Source organism: Rhinoderma darwinii, chromosome 4, assembly GCF_050947455.1.
Source record: "Rhinoderma darwinii isolate aRhiDar2 chromosome 4, aRhiDar2.hap1, whole genome shotgun sequence".
Lineage (NCBI taxonomy): Eukaryota > Metazoa > Chordata > Amphibia > Anura > Rhinodermatidae > Rhinoderma > Rhinoderma darwinii.
Genome location: NC_134690.1, coordinates 304,815,608 through 304,824,931, shown reverse-complemented (window position 1 = coordinate 304,824,931; position 9,324 = coordinate 304,815,608).

Genomic DNA, 9,324 nt, shown 5'->3' with positions numbered 1-9,324 from the left:
ATTACGGCCGTAATTGACGCCTTGCAAAACGCGAGTACGAGCAATTACGTCTGAAATGACGGAGCTGTTTTCTCCTGAAAACAGCTCCGTAATTTCAGACATAAATGCAGTTATCGTGTGCACATACCCTAAGGGCACGGCCAGACGTGGCGGAGTATTTCTGCTGCAAATGTTGGTGCAGATTTGGTGCAATTACGCAACGAATCTGCACCAACATTTGCATATTTGACAGGTAATTCAGACGTTGCAGAAAAGACAGCGGACTTGCCACAGATTTCAGTTTTTGCATTGCAAAGGCTGAAATCCGCAGTGAAATTCCGCTTCTTCTCCGCAACAGTCAGTGCATGCTGCGGAGGGAAAATTCCACACCGCAGCCTATGGTCCGCAGCAGAGTTTTCCGCAACGTCTGAACTAACTTGCCTCAAAATGTATTGAAACAACTGTAAAAAACGGCCGCAGGAGAATTCCACTGCGGACTGTCCGCAGCGGAATTCCACAGCAATTGCGCCATGTCTGGCCGTGCCCTAAGGTATAAATATCTGTCCTTGTCATGTAATGATCACATACACTACCGTACAAAAGTCTAGGGTCACTTAGAAATTTCCTTATTTTTTAAAGAAAAGCAAAGTTTTTTTCAATGAAGATAACATTAAATTAATCAAAAATACACTCTATACATTAATTAATGTGCTAAATGACTATTTTAGCTGCAAACGTCTGGTTTTTAATGCAATATCTACATAGGTGTATAGAGGCCCATTTCCAGCAACCATCACTCCAGTGTTCTAATGGTACATTGTGTTTGCTAACTGTGTTAGAAGGCTAATGGATGATTAGAAAACACTTGAAAACCCTTGTGCAATTATGTTAGCACCGCTGTAAACAGTTTTGCTGTTTAGAGGAGCTATAAAACTGACCTTCCTTTGAGCTACTTGAGAATCTTTAGCATTACATTTGTGGGTTCGATTGAACTCTCAAAGTGGCTAGAATTAGAGAGCTTTCATGTGAAACTCGACAGTTTATTCTTGTTCTTAGAAATGAAGGCTATTCCATGCGAGAAATTGCCAAGAAACTGAAGATTTCCTACAACGGTGTGTACTACTCCCTACAGAGGACAGCACACACAGGCTCTAACCAGAGTAGAAAGAGAAGTGGGAGGCCCCGCTGCACAACTGAGCAACAAGACAAGTACATTAGAGTCCCTAGTTTGAGAAATAGACGCCTCACAGGTCCTCAACTGGCAGCTTCATTAAATAGTACCCGCAAAACGCCAGTGAAGAGGCGACTCCGGGATGCTGGCCTTCAGGGCAGAGTGGCGAAGAAAAATCCATATATCAGTCTGGCTAATAAAAGGAAAAGATTAATATGGGCAAAAGCACACAGACATTGGACAGAGGAAGATTGGAAAAAAGTGTTATGGACAGACGAATCGAAGTTGTGAGACGCAGAACAACTGAAAAGATGCTGGAAGAGTACCTGACGCCATCTGTCAAGCATGGTGGAGGTAATGTGATGGTCTGGGGTTGCTTTGGTACTGGTAAAGTGGGAGATTTGTACAAGGTAAAAGGGATTTTGAATAAGGAAGGCTATCACTCCATTTTGCAACGCCATGCTATACCCTGTGGACAGCGCTTGATTGGAGCCAATAACATCCTACAACAGGACAATGACCCAAAGCACACCTCCAAATTATGCAAGAACTATTTAGGGAAGAAGCAGGCAGCTGGTATTCTATCTGTAATGGAGTGGCCAGCGCAGTCATCAGATCTCAACCCCATAGAGCTGTTGTGGGAGCAGCTTGACCGTATGGTACGCAAGAAGTGCCCATCAAGCCAATCCAACTTGTGGGAGAGCCTTCTGGAAGCATGGGGTGAAATCTCTTCCGATTACCTCAGCAAATTAACAGATAGAATGCCAAAGGTCTACAATGCTGTAATTGCTGCAAATGGAGCATTCTTTGACGAAAGCAAAGTTTGAAGGAGAAAATTATTATTTCAAATAAAAATCATTATTTCTAACCTTGTCAATGTCTTGACTATATTTTCTAGTAATTTTGCAACTCATTTGATAAATATAAGGCCCCATGCACACGACCGTGCCCGCAATCACGGCCCGCGATTGCGGGCATGGCCGGCCGCCGACTGACAGCCGCATTTTCGGGCCGTGCTCCCATACAAAGTATGGGAGCACGGCCCGCAAAATGCAAAAGAACGGACATGTTCCATAATTCCCGGAACATTTCCACGGCACGGACACCCTTCTGTAGTGCTACGGAGAGGTGTCAGGGTTCAATGAAAGTGAATGGCTCCGTTTTTGCGGACCGCAATTGCGGTCCGCAAAAACGGAAGTTTTTTACGGTCGTGTGCATGGGGCCTTAGTGTGAGTTTTCATGGAAAACACAAAATTGTCTGGGTGACCCCAAACTTTTGAACGGTAGTGTAGGAGCACGGCTCAGTACAGGTACAGGACAGTTATCAGAGCTCTTTCTTGTAACAAGCAGGACGTCTTTTTGTGGTGATTTTGTGTGGTGTAGCTAAAAATTTATATAGGGACTGTACTTATTGCCATACATTCAGCAATACAAGCAGCTTTGGGCTCAATACATTTACAGAGTATATATCTTATCCATGCAGCAGCCATAGGGATGTTTGTATATCAGTAAATCATGTCCCTTCCCTCTTAAGGCCCTTTTACACAGGCCAATGGTCGGGCAAACTAGCGTTCATGTAAACTGGCCAATGATCAGCCGATGAACAGGGAAATGCTCGTTCATCGCATGTTTCAAGAGGCCAAAAAAATGGTTGTTAGTCGGCAGCACATCTTCTTGTGTAAACAGACAGATGTGCTGCCTATATAATGCAAATGAATGGGGATGAGCGATTGTAGTAACGATCGTTTTTTCCCATACTAAACTGTCATTGCTCAGTTTAAAGGGAGCAAAGAGCTCCGATCAAAAAGATGTATTGTCGATCGGCGCTAGTTTTAAAAGTGGTTTATAAAGGCGAAATCTGCTTGTGTAAAACCACTCTTAAAGAGGCTCTGTCACCACATTATAAGTGCCCTATCTCCTACATAAGGAGATGAGCGCTATAATGTAGGTGACAGCAGTGCTTTTTATTTGAAAAAATCTATTTTTACCACTTTATTAGCGGTTTTAGATTTATGCTAATGAGTTGCTTAATGCCCAAGTGGGTGTATTTTTATAACGAAGTGCAGAGATTGTGAATAGACATCCCGTGGAATGTCTATTCACTGTCTAAACACTCCAGTATTGTTAATGTGTTAGTATAAGACAGCACATAAGGATCTAACAGGATCCCTATGCGCTGTGTAAATGAATGGAGAGGAGTGCATGATGCTGATTGGTCAGCGTCATACACTCCCCTGTACAACGCCCACTTGGTCTAAAGTGAAAGTACGCCCACTTGGGCATTAAGCAACTCATTAGCATAAATCTAAAAACGCTAATAAAGTGGTAAAAATTGATTGTTTTTTTTAAATAAAAAGCACTGCTGTCATCTACATTATAGCGCCCATCTCCTTATCTAGGAGATAGGGCACTTATAATGTGGTGACAGATCCTCTTTAAGGCCCTTTTAGACAGACCAATGACCGGACAAATGAGAGTTCACATTCGTTCCTGATCATTGCCCTGTGTAAACAGGGCGACGATCAGCTGATAAACGAGCGAATGTATGGGGACGACCATACATAACCAATCATTGCTCCTTGTAAAGGAGAAAAAGAGCACTGATCGAAGAGCTGTCTCATTGATCGGTGCTTTTTTTCATGGCCCATATTAGCCTGCATAAAAGGACCCTTAGTCCCCAAAATCAGCATTCAGAGACTTAGGCCTTATTCACCAGAACGTGTCCATTTTGCGCGCGTAAAAGACGCAGCGTTTTTCTTGCGTTGCAGTTCCGTGTGACATCCATGTACAGTGCGTTTCTGCGGTTTTTACGCGCGTATTTCATCCGTATGTCACACGTTTTTTACGTCAGCAAAATAAACTGAAGGAGGTGTTTTTTTTTTCTCATCATTTCTTTAGCAACTGTTGCGTGAAAAACGCATGGCACACGGATGTGCGTCCGTGTGCTGTCCGTGGAGTATAGGTAATATATAAGTATAGGACATGCAATGAGTTTCACACAGCGGACGCACGCTGCGTGAAAAACACTGTATGTCTGAAAGGCCCCATTGAATTGCATAGGTCCGTGTGATGTCCGTTATTTTAACGCTCGTGTGAATATGGCCTAAATTATAGAATTCCTATTATTACTGTTCCCAACTGTTTGTGGACGTTTCATTTGACTTTTGCATTCCCCAATAGAGTTATTTTGAAACTAAAAATCATGGCATATAAACCTCTATATATAAGTCAGATCTTCTCATATTTATAGTGTTTAAACCCACAATAAATAAAAAAATTTGACATATACAATTTTCTCCCCCCATGGAATAATTCATGATGGCATGTCTGCATTTCTGCAGAAGCCTGACCCCCTGTGATCCTATTATACATTCAATAGCAGAGATTAGGTTTGCAGGAATACGTGGAAGCTTCATGCTGATGTTGGCAATGTCTTCCGAACCATGTTTTTTTCATCATTGTCTTGTAGGTTTAGTTGGTCATAACACTTTTTTTTTTTTCCGTCATGTCATAAAAGTTTTAAATTGACTAAACATCCAATTAAAAAAATTAAAATTAAAATAAAAAAAGGTGATCTTGCAAATAATGCAATGAAACAAATATAATCAAAACAAACTGTATGCTTGCTACCAGAGTTTGGATTGTATCCTGTCAGTGAAGAGCAGAAGAACTTTTGAGAAAGCTTTCCTCTGAAGGGAGACAATCACTTTTTGGCACTAAGCATACGGCTGCCATACAGACAATTTATACGCAGGTATGAATGAAGCCGTACTTTATTGTGCCATAACTAACACAACTGACTTCATCAGATTGGTGAACAAGTCTCCTGATTCAATTATTACAATTAATGATTACAAAACGTTACAACATGTCTCAAAAATGTTTCTAGCTTTAAGGGTATGTTCACACGCAAAACGGCTGTAAAATACGGAGCTGTTTTCAAGGGAAATCAGTCTCTGACTTTCAGCCATTTTTGAAACCACAAATGTTTTTTGAGGCTTTTTTTGCAGCCATTTTTCGAGCTGTTTTTCTATTCACACAATGAAAAACGGCTCCAAAAAGTCTCAAGAAGTGACATGCACATCTTTTTATAGGGCTCTTTTTGAAACGGCCCCGTAAAAAAATGCCCTGTCAGAACAAAACGCCATTTTTCCCATTGAAACCAATGGGCAGATGTTTGGAGACGTTCAGCTTCCGTTTTTTCAGCCATTTTTCAAGGCATTTACGCCCCGAAAAACGTCTGAAAGTAAGCCGGGTGAACATACCCAAAGGGTCCGTGCACTAGGCATTTCTGTGTGCAAGGACCCTGCATGATGGAACATGAGTCCATATGGATCCAAATTATAGACCCACAGGCACTCTCCATGAAACACCGGATTTTGTCCTAACAGAATGTTTTTATATGAGAACACGTACATTATACGGCATGCATTGGAACATGCCAGAATTTTTTTTCCCATGGATTCTCATAGAAAATCGAAGTCACACAAATGTATATTGTGGGCTCCATATTCTGGATTTGTACAAAACAGATCTGTAATACGGCAATGTGTCATCTCCTTTTCTTTTGATTATCTGTAAATGTTTATTTGGTCCACAATAATTGTCCCCTGATTAGAAAATGTTGTAAACTATATTTGTAGTAAGTGTTTATTTTGTATTATTATAATAATATTAATAATAATAATAATAACTAGCTGTGCACGCGACTTCATATGCACAGACCACTGAAAAACGTACAGATGCCGTTTTTTATAAGTATACCCCTCAGATGAGGCAGTCAATAGCGCCACCGCATCTTAGTGGTTTTAGAGGGAGGGGACTCCCTCTCTCACCCCATCGGCACACCCGCGATATGTGATTGCGGGGTGCCGATGGTTTTTATGGCAGCTGTGGTCCTAATAAAGGCACCCCCAGTCTGCCTCTAGCAAATGCCTGTAGGCCATGGCCTAACAGTTTTATACTGACAGGCAATCATACACTGCAATACAGAAGTATTGCAGTGTATTATAAATGATCAGATAATCTCATAGTGAAGTCCCCTAGTAGGACCTAAAAAAAAAGTTTAAAAAGTTTAATAAAGTTTATAATAAATAAATACAAATCCCAAGCAAAAAATTCTCACATGAGATCACGCTGTGCTGTGAGTAAGTCCTACAGAAACTTTACTGAAGCATCAGGAGTGTGAATAGACATCGCGTCCTGGCTGGAGGCGATGTCTATTCACTCTCAAGACACTTCGGTAAAGTTAATGTGGGAGTATGTGACAGCACAGCGTGATCTCGCGAGATCACGCTTTGCTGTGAGTACAGCTAAACATGAATGAAGAGAAGTGTATGATGCTGATTGGTCAGTGTCATACACTTCTCTTTACAATGCCCACTTGGTAAAAAGTAAAAACACACCCAGTTGGTCATTAAGAAACTAATTCGCTTAAATCTAAAATTGTTCATAAATTGCTCAAAAATGGTTGTTTTTCAAAATAAAAAGCAGTGTTGTTATCTGCATTACAGCGCCGATTAGATTATGTAGGAGATAGGGCATTTATAATCTGGTCCCAGAGCCTCTTTAATGCATTCTATCACCTTCATCCCCCCAATTATTTTTTTTCCCAAATATTTTCAATGTACAGACGCAAAGTTTACAGTTTTATTATATGTAGAGATAATAATAATAATAATATAATAATAATAATAATAATAATAATAATAATAATCTAGGATTCAGATTATATCCATACCTACAACATTTATTGTTATGAGGACTCATTATTTCAATTGACAGGTATAGATCAGACTTTTTAAACACATAGCTAAGCCTAGTCTAGATACAGCACATCCACAATTTTTCCTAGGTCCAGTCTAGAACTTACCTCCTCATAGAAGCTAATCAGATTGGTTTGACAGGACCGATTCCTCATAAACCCATGCCGATGCTGCGTTAAAAGTTTATTTCCATTGCGATACTCGAGAATAGCATCTCTTAGAAAACCCTCAAATATTTTAGCAACATAGGAGGTTAAACTTACAGGTCTATAGTTTCCGAGACCACTTTTTGACCCCTTTTTGAATATTGACACAGCTGTGCACCAGTACTGTGGAATAGACCCAGTCATGATAGAATCCTTAAACATCAGAAATAAGTGTCTGTCTATCATGTAAGAATATATCGATATGCCAAAATATTAAGTCACCTTTGTAAAAGAATTTGTTTGTACAGTATGGTGATATTTTAGCATTGTATAATGGTATGATTTTCTTTATACGTCAGTATTAGGCCATGATCACGCAATCGGGATTTGATTAGGACTAAGTCCCTGATTCCACCCCTAAATCCGTTTCAAATCCACTAACATTCTGCATCCATCACAAGTGAATGGGCTATTTTATACCCCATTCACATGCAGCAGAAAGAAGTCTGCTTGAATTTTTTTCCGCTCCGCAAAAAAAAATCCTCTAGAATACTGAGCATGTTCATTATATTCGGGGAAGAGCAGTGGATTTGTTGGAGTGGGAGCTATTAGGACTATTCCTCTTTCATTTACACCTGTTTTAATAAATCTCCCAATGTCTTGTATAGCTGAAAGGTGGTCCCATGTACTCCAGCCCAACACTGGCGGCTGTGTGTGGCCTGCGTTGGGCCTGTGTGCATAAAAATGTCAGGGCTGATTTTAAAGGCATAGTGTTGCCAGAAAAACATGTTGTTTTTTTTTAAATTAAACATTTAGTGTGTGGGTGATTAAACATTGTTCAAATTTTTTTTATTTTTTTCACGAGTCAGGAAATATTATAAATTAATTCTAATTTATAATGCTACCCATTTTTGGTCACTAGATGGAGCTATTCCCAAAATTGCAGCATTGCAACATTGGGTTAAAAGCCCTCGCTCTAGTGAGCTCTCAGCATCCCCCCCTCCTTTATCCTGGCTAGTGCCAGGATAAACGAGGGGTTTGAACGGTGTAACCTCCTACACTGTGTGTCGCCATTTTTTGAGCTAACACACAGTGTAGTAGGTTTACATACAGTAGTAAACACACACAAACACGAACATACATTGAAATCTCTTACCTGCTCCTGCCGCCGCGGCTCCCTCCGGCCCGTCCGCTCCGTTTGCTGCCGCTCGTCCAAGTGCACAAATCCGGAAGCCGCGACCGGAAGTAGTAATATTACTGTCCGGCCGCGACTTCCGGTCCACAGGAAAATGGCGCTGGACGGCGCCAATTTCGAATTGGACTGTGTGGGAGCGGCGCATGCGCAGTTCCCACACAGACGCCGTACACGGAAGTCAATGGGACGGGAGCCGTTCGCAGTCCCTATGGGACTGTGGCTGCCGTATTCCATGTCTGTATGTGTCGTTAATCGACACAGACAGAAATGGAACAAAAAATGGCAGCCCCCATAGGGAAGAAAAAGTGTAAAAATAAGAAAAAGTAAAACACAAACACACAAATGAATATAAACGTTTTTAATAAAGCACTAACATCTTTAACATATAAAAAAATAATTTGTGATGACACTGTTCCTTTAAGTCCCTGTCCGGCCCTGCACATGGGTAAACAGAATAGAAGCCAACAGATACAATTTGCAAAGGGACAAAGGAAACAAATAAAGCTTGAGACTGATTGTAAATAGGTGGAGGTGGAGTAGTGAATTTGCTAATTTATAGCCAAGTCTTGACCATGTTATGTATGCAACTAGTGGCGTTCTTATTTAGCCCTGCAGTTTGTAGGCCTTTAAAGAGGCTCTGTCACCAGATTATAACTTGACTATCTCCTACATAATCTGATCTGCGCTGTAATGTAGATAACAACAGTGGTTTTTATTTTGGAAAAACGATCATTTTTGAGCAAGTTATGAGCTAGTTTAGATTTATGCTAATGAGTTTCTAAATGGACAACTGGGCGTTTTTTTACTTTTTACCAACTGGGTGTTGTACAGAGAAGTGTATGAGACTGACCAATCAGTGACTAATCAGCATCATACACTTCTCATTGTTCCAGGCCAGCATGATCCACAGCCCAGTGTGATTGTGCACAGTGTGATTGTGCAGTGAAAGAAGCTGGGCTGGAACAATGAGGAGTGTATGACGCTGATTGATCACTGATTGGTCAGCCTCATACACTCCTCTCTCTGTACAACACCCAGTTGGTAAAAAGTAAAAAAACGCCCAGTTGT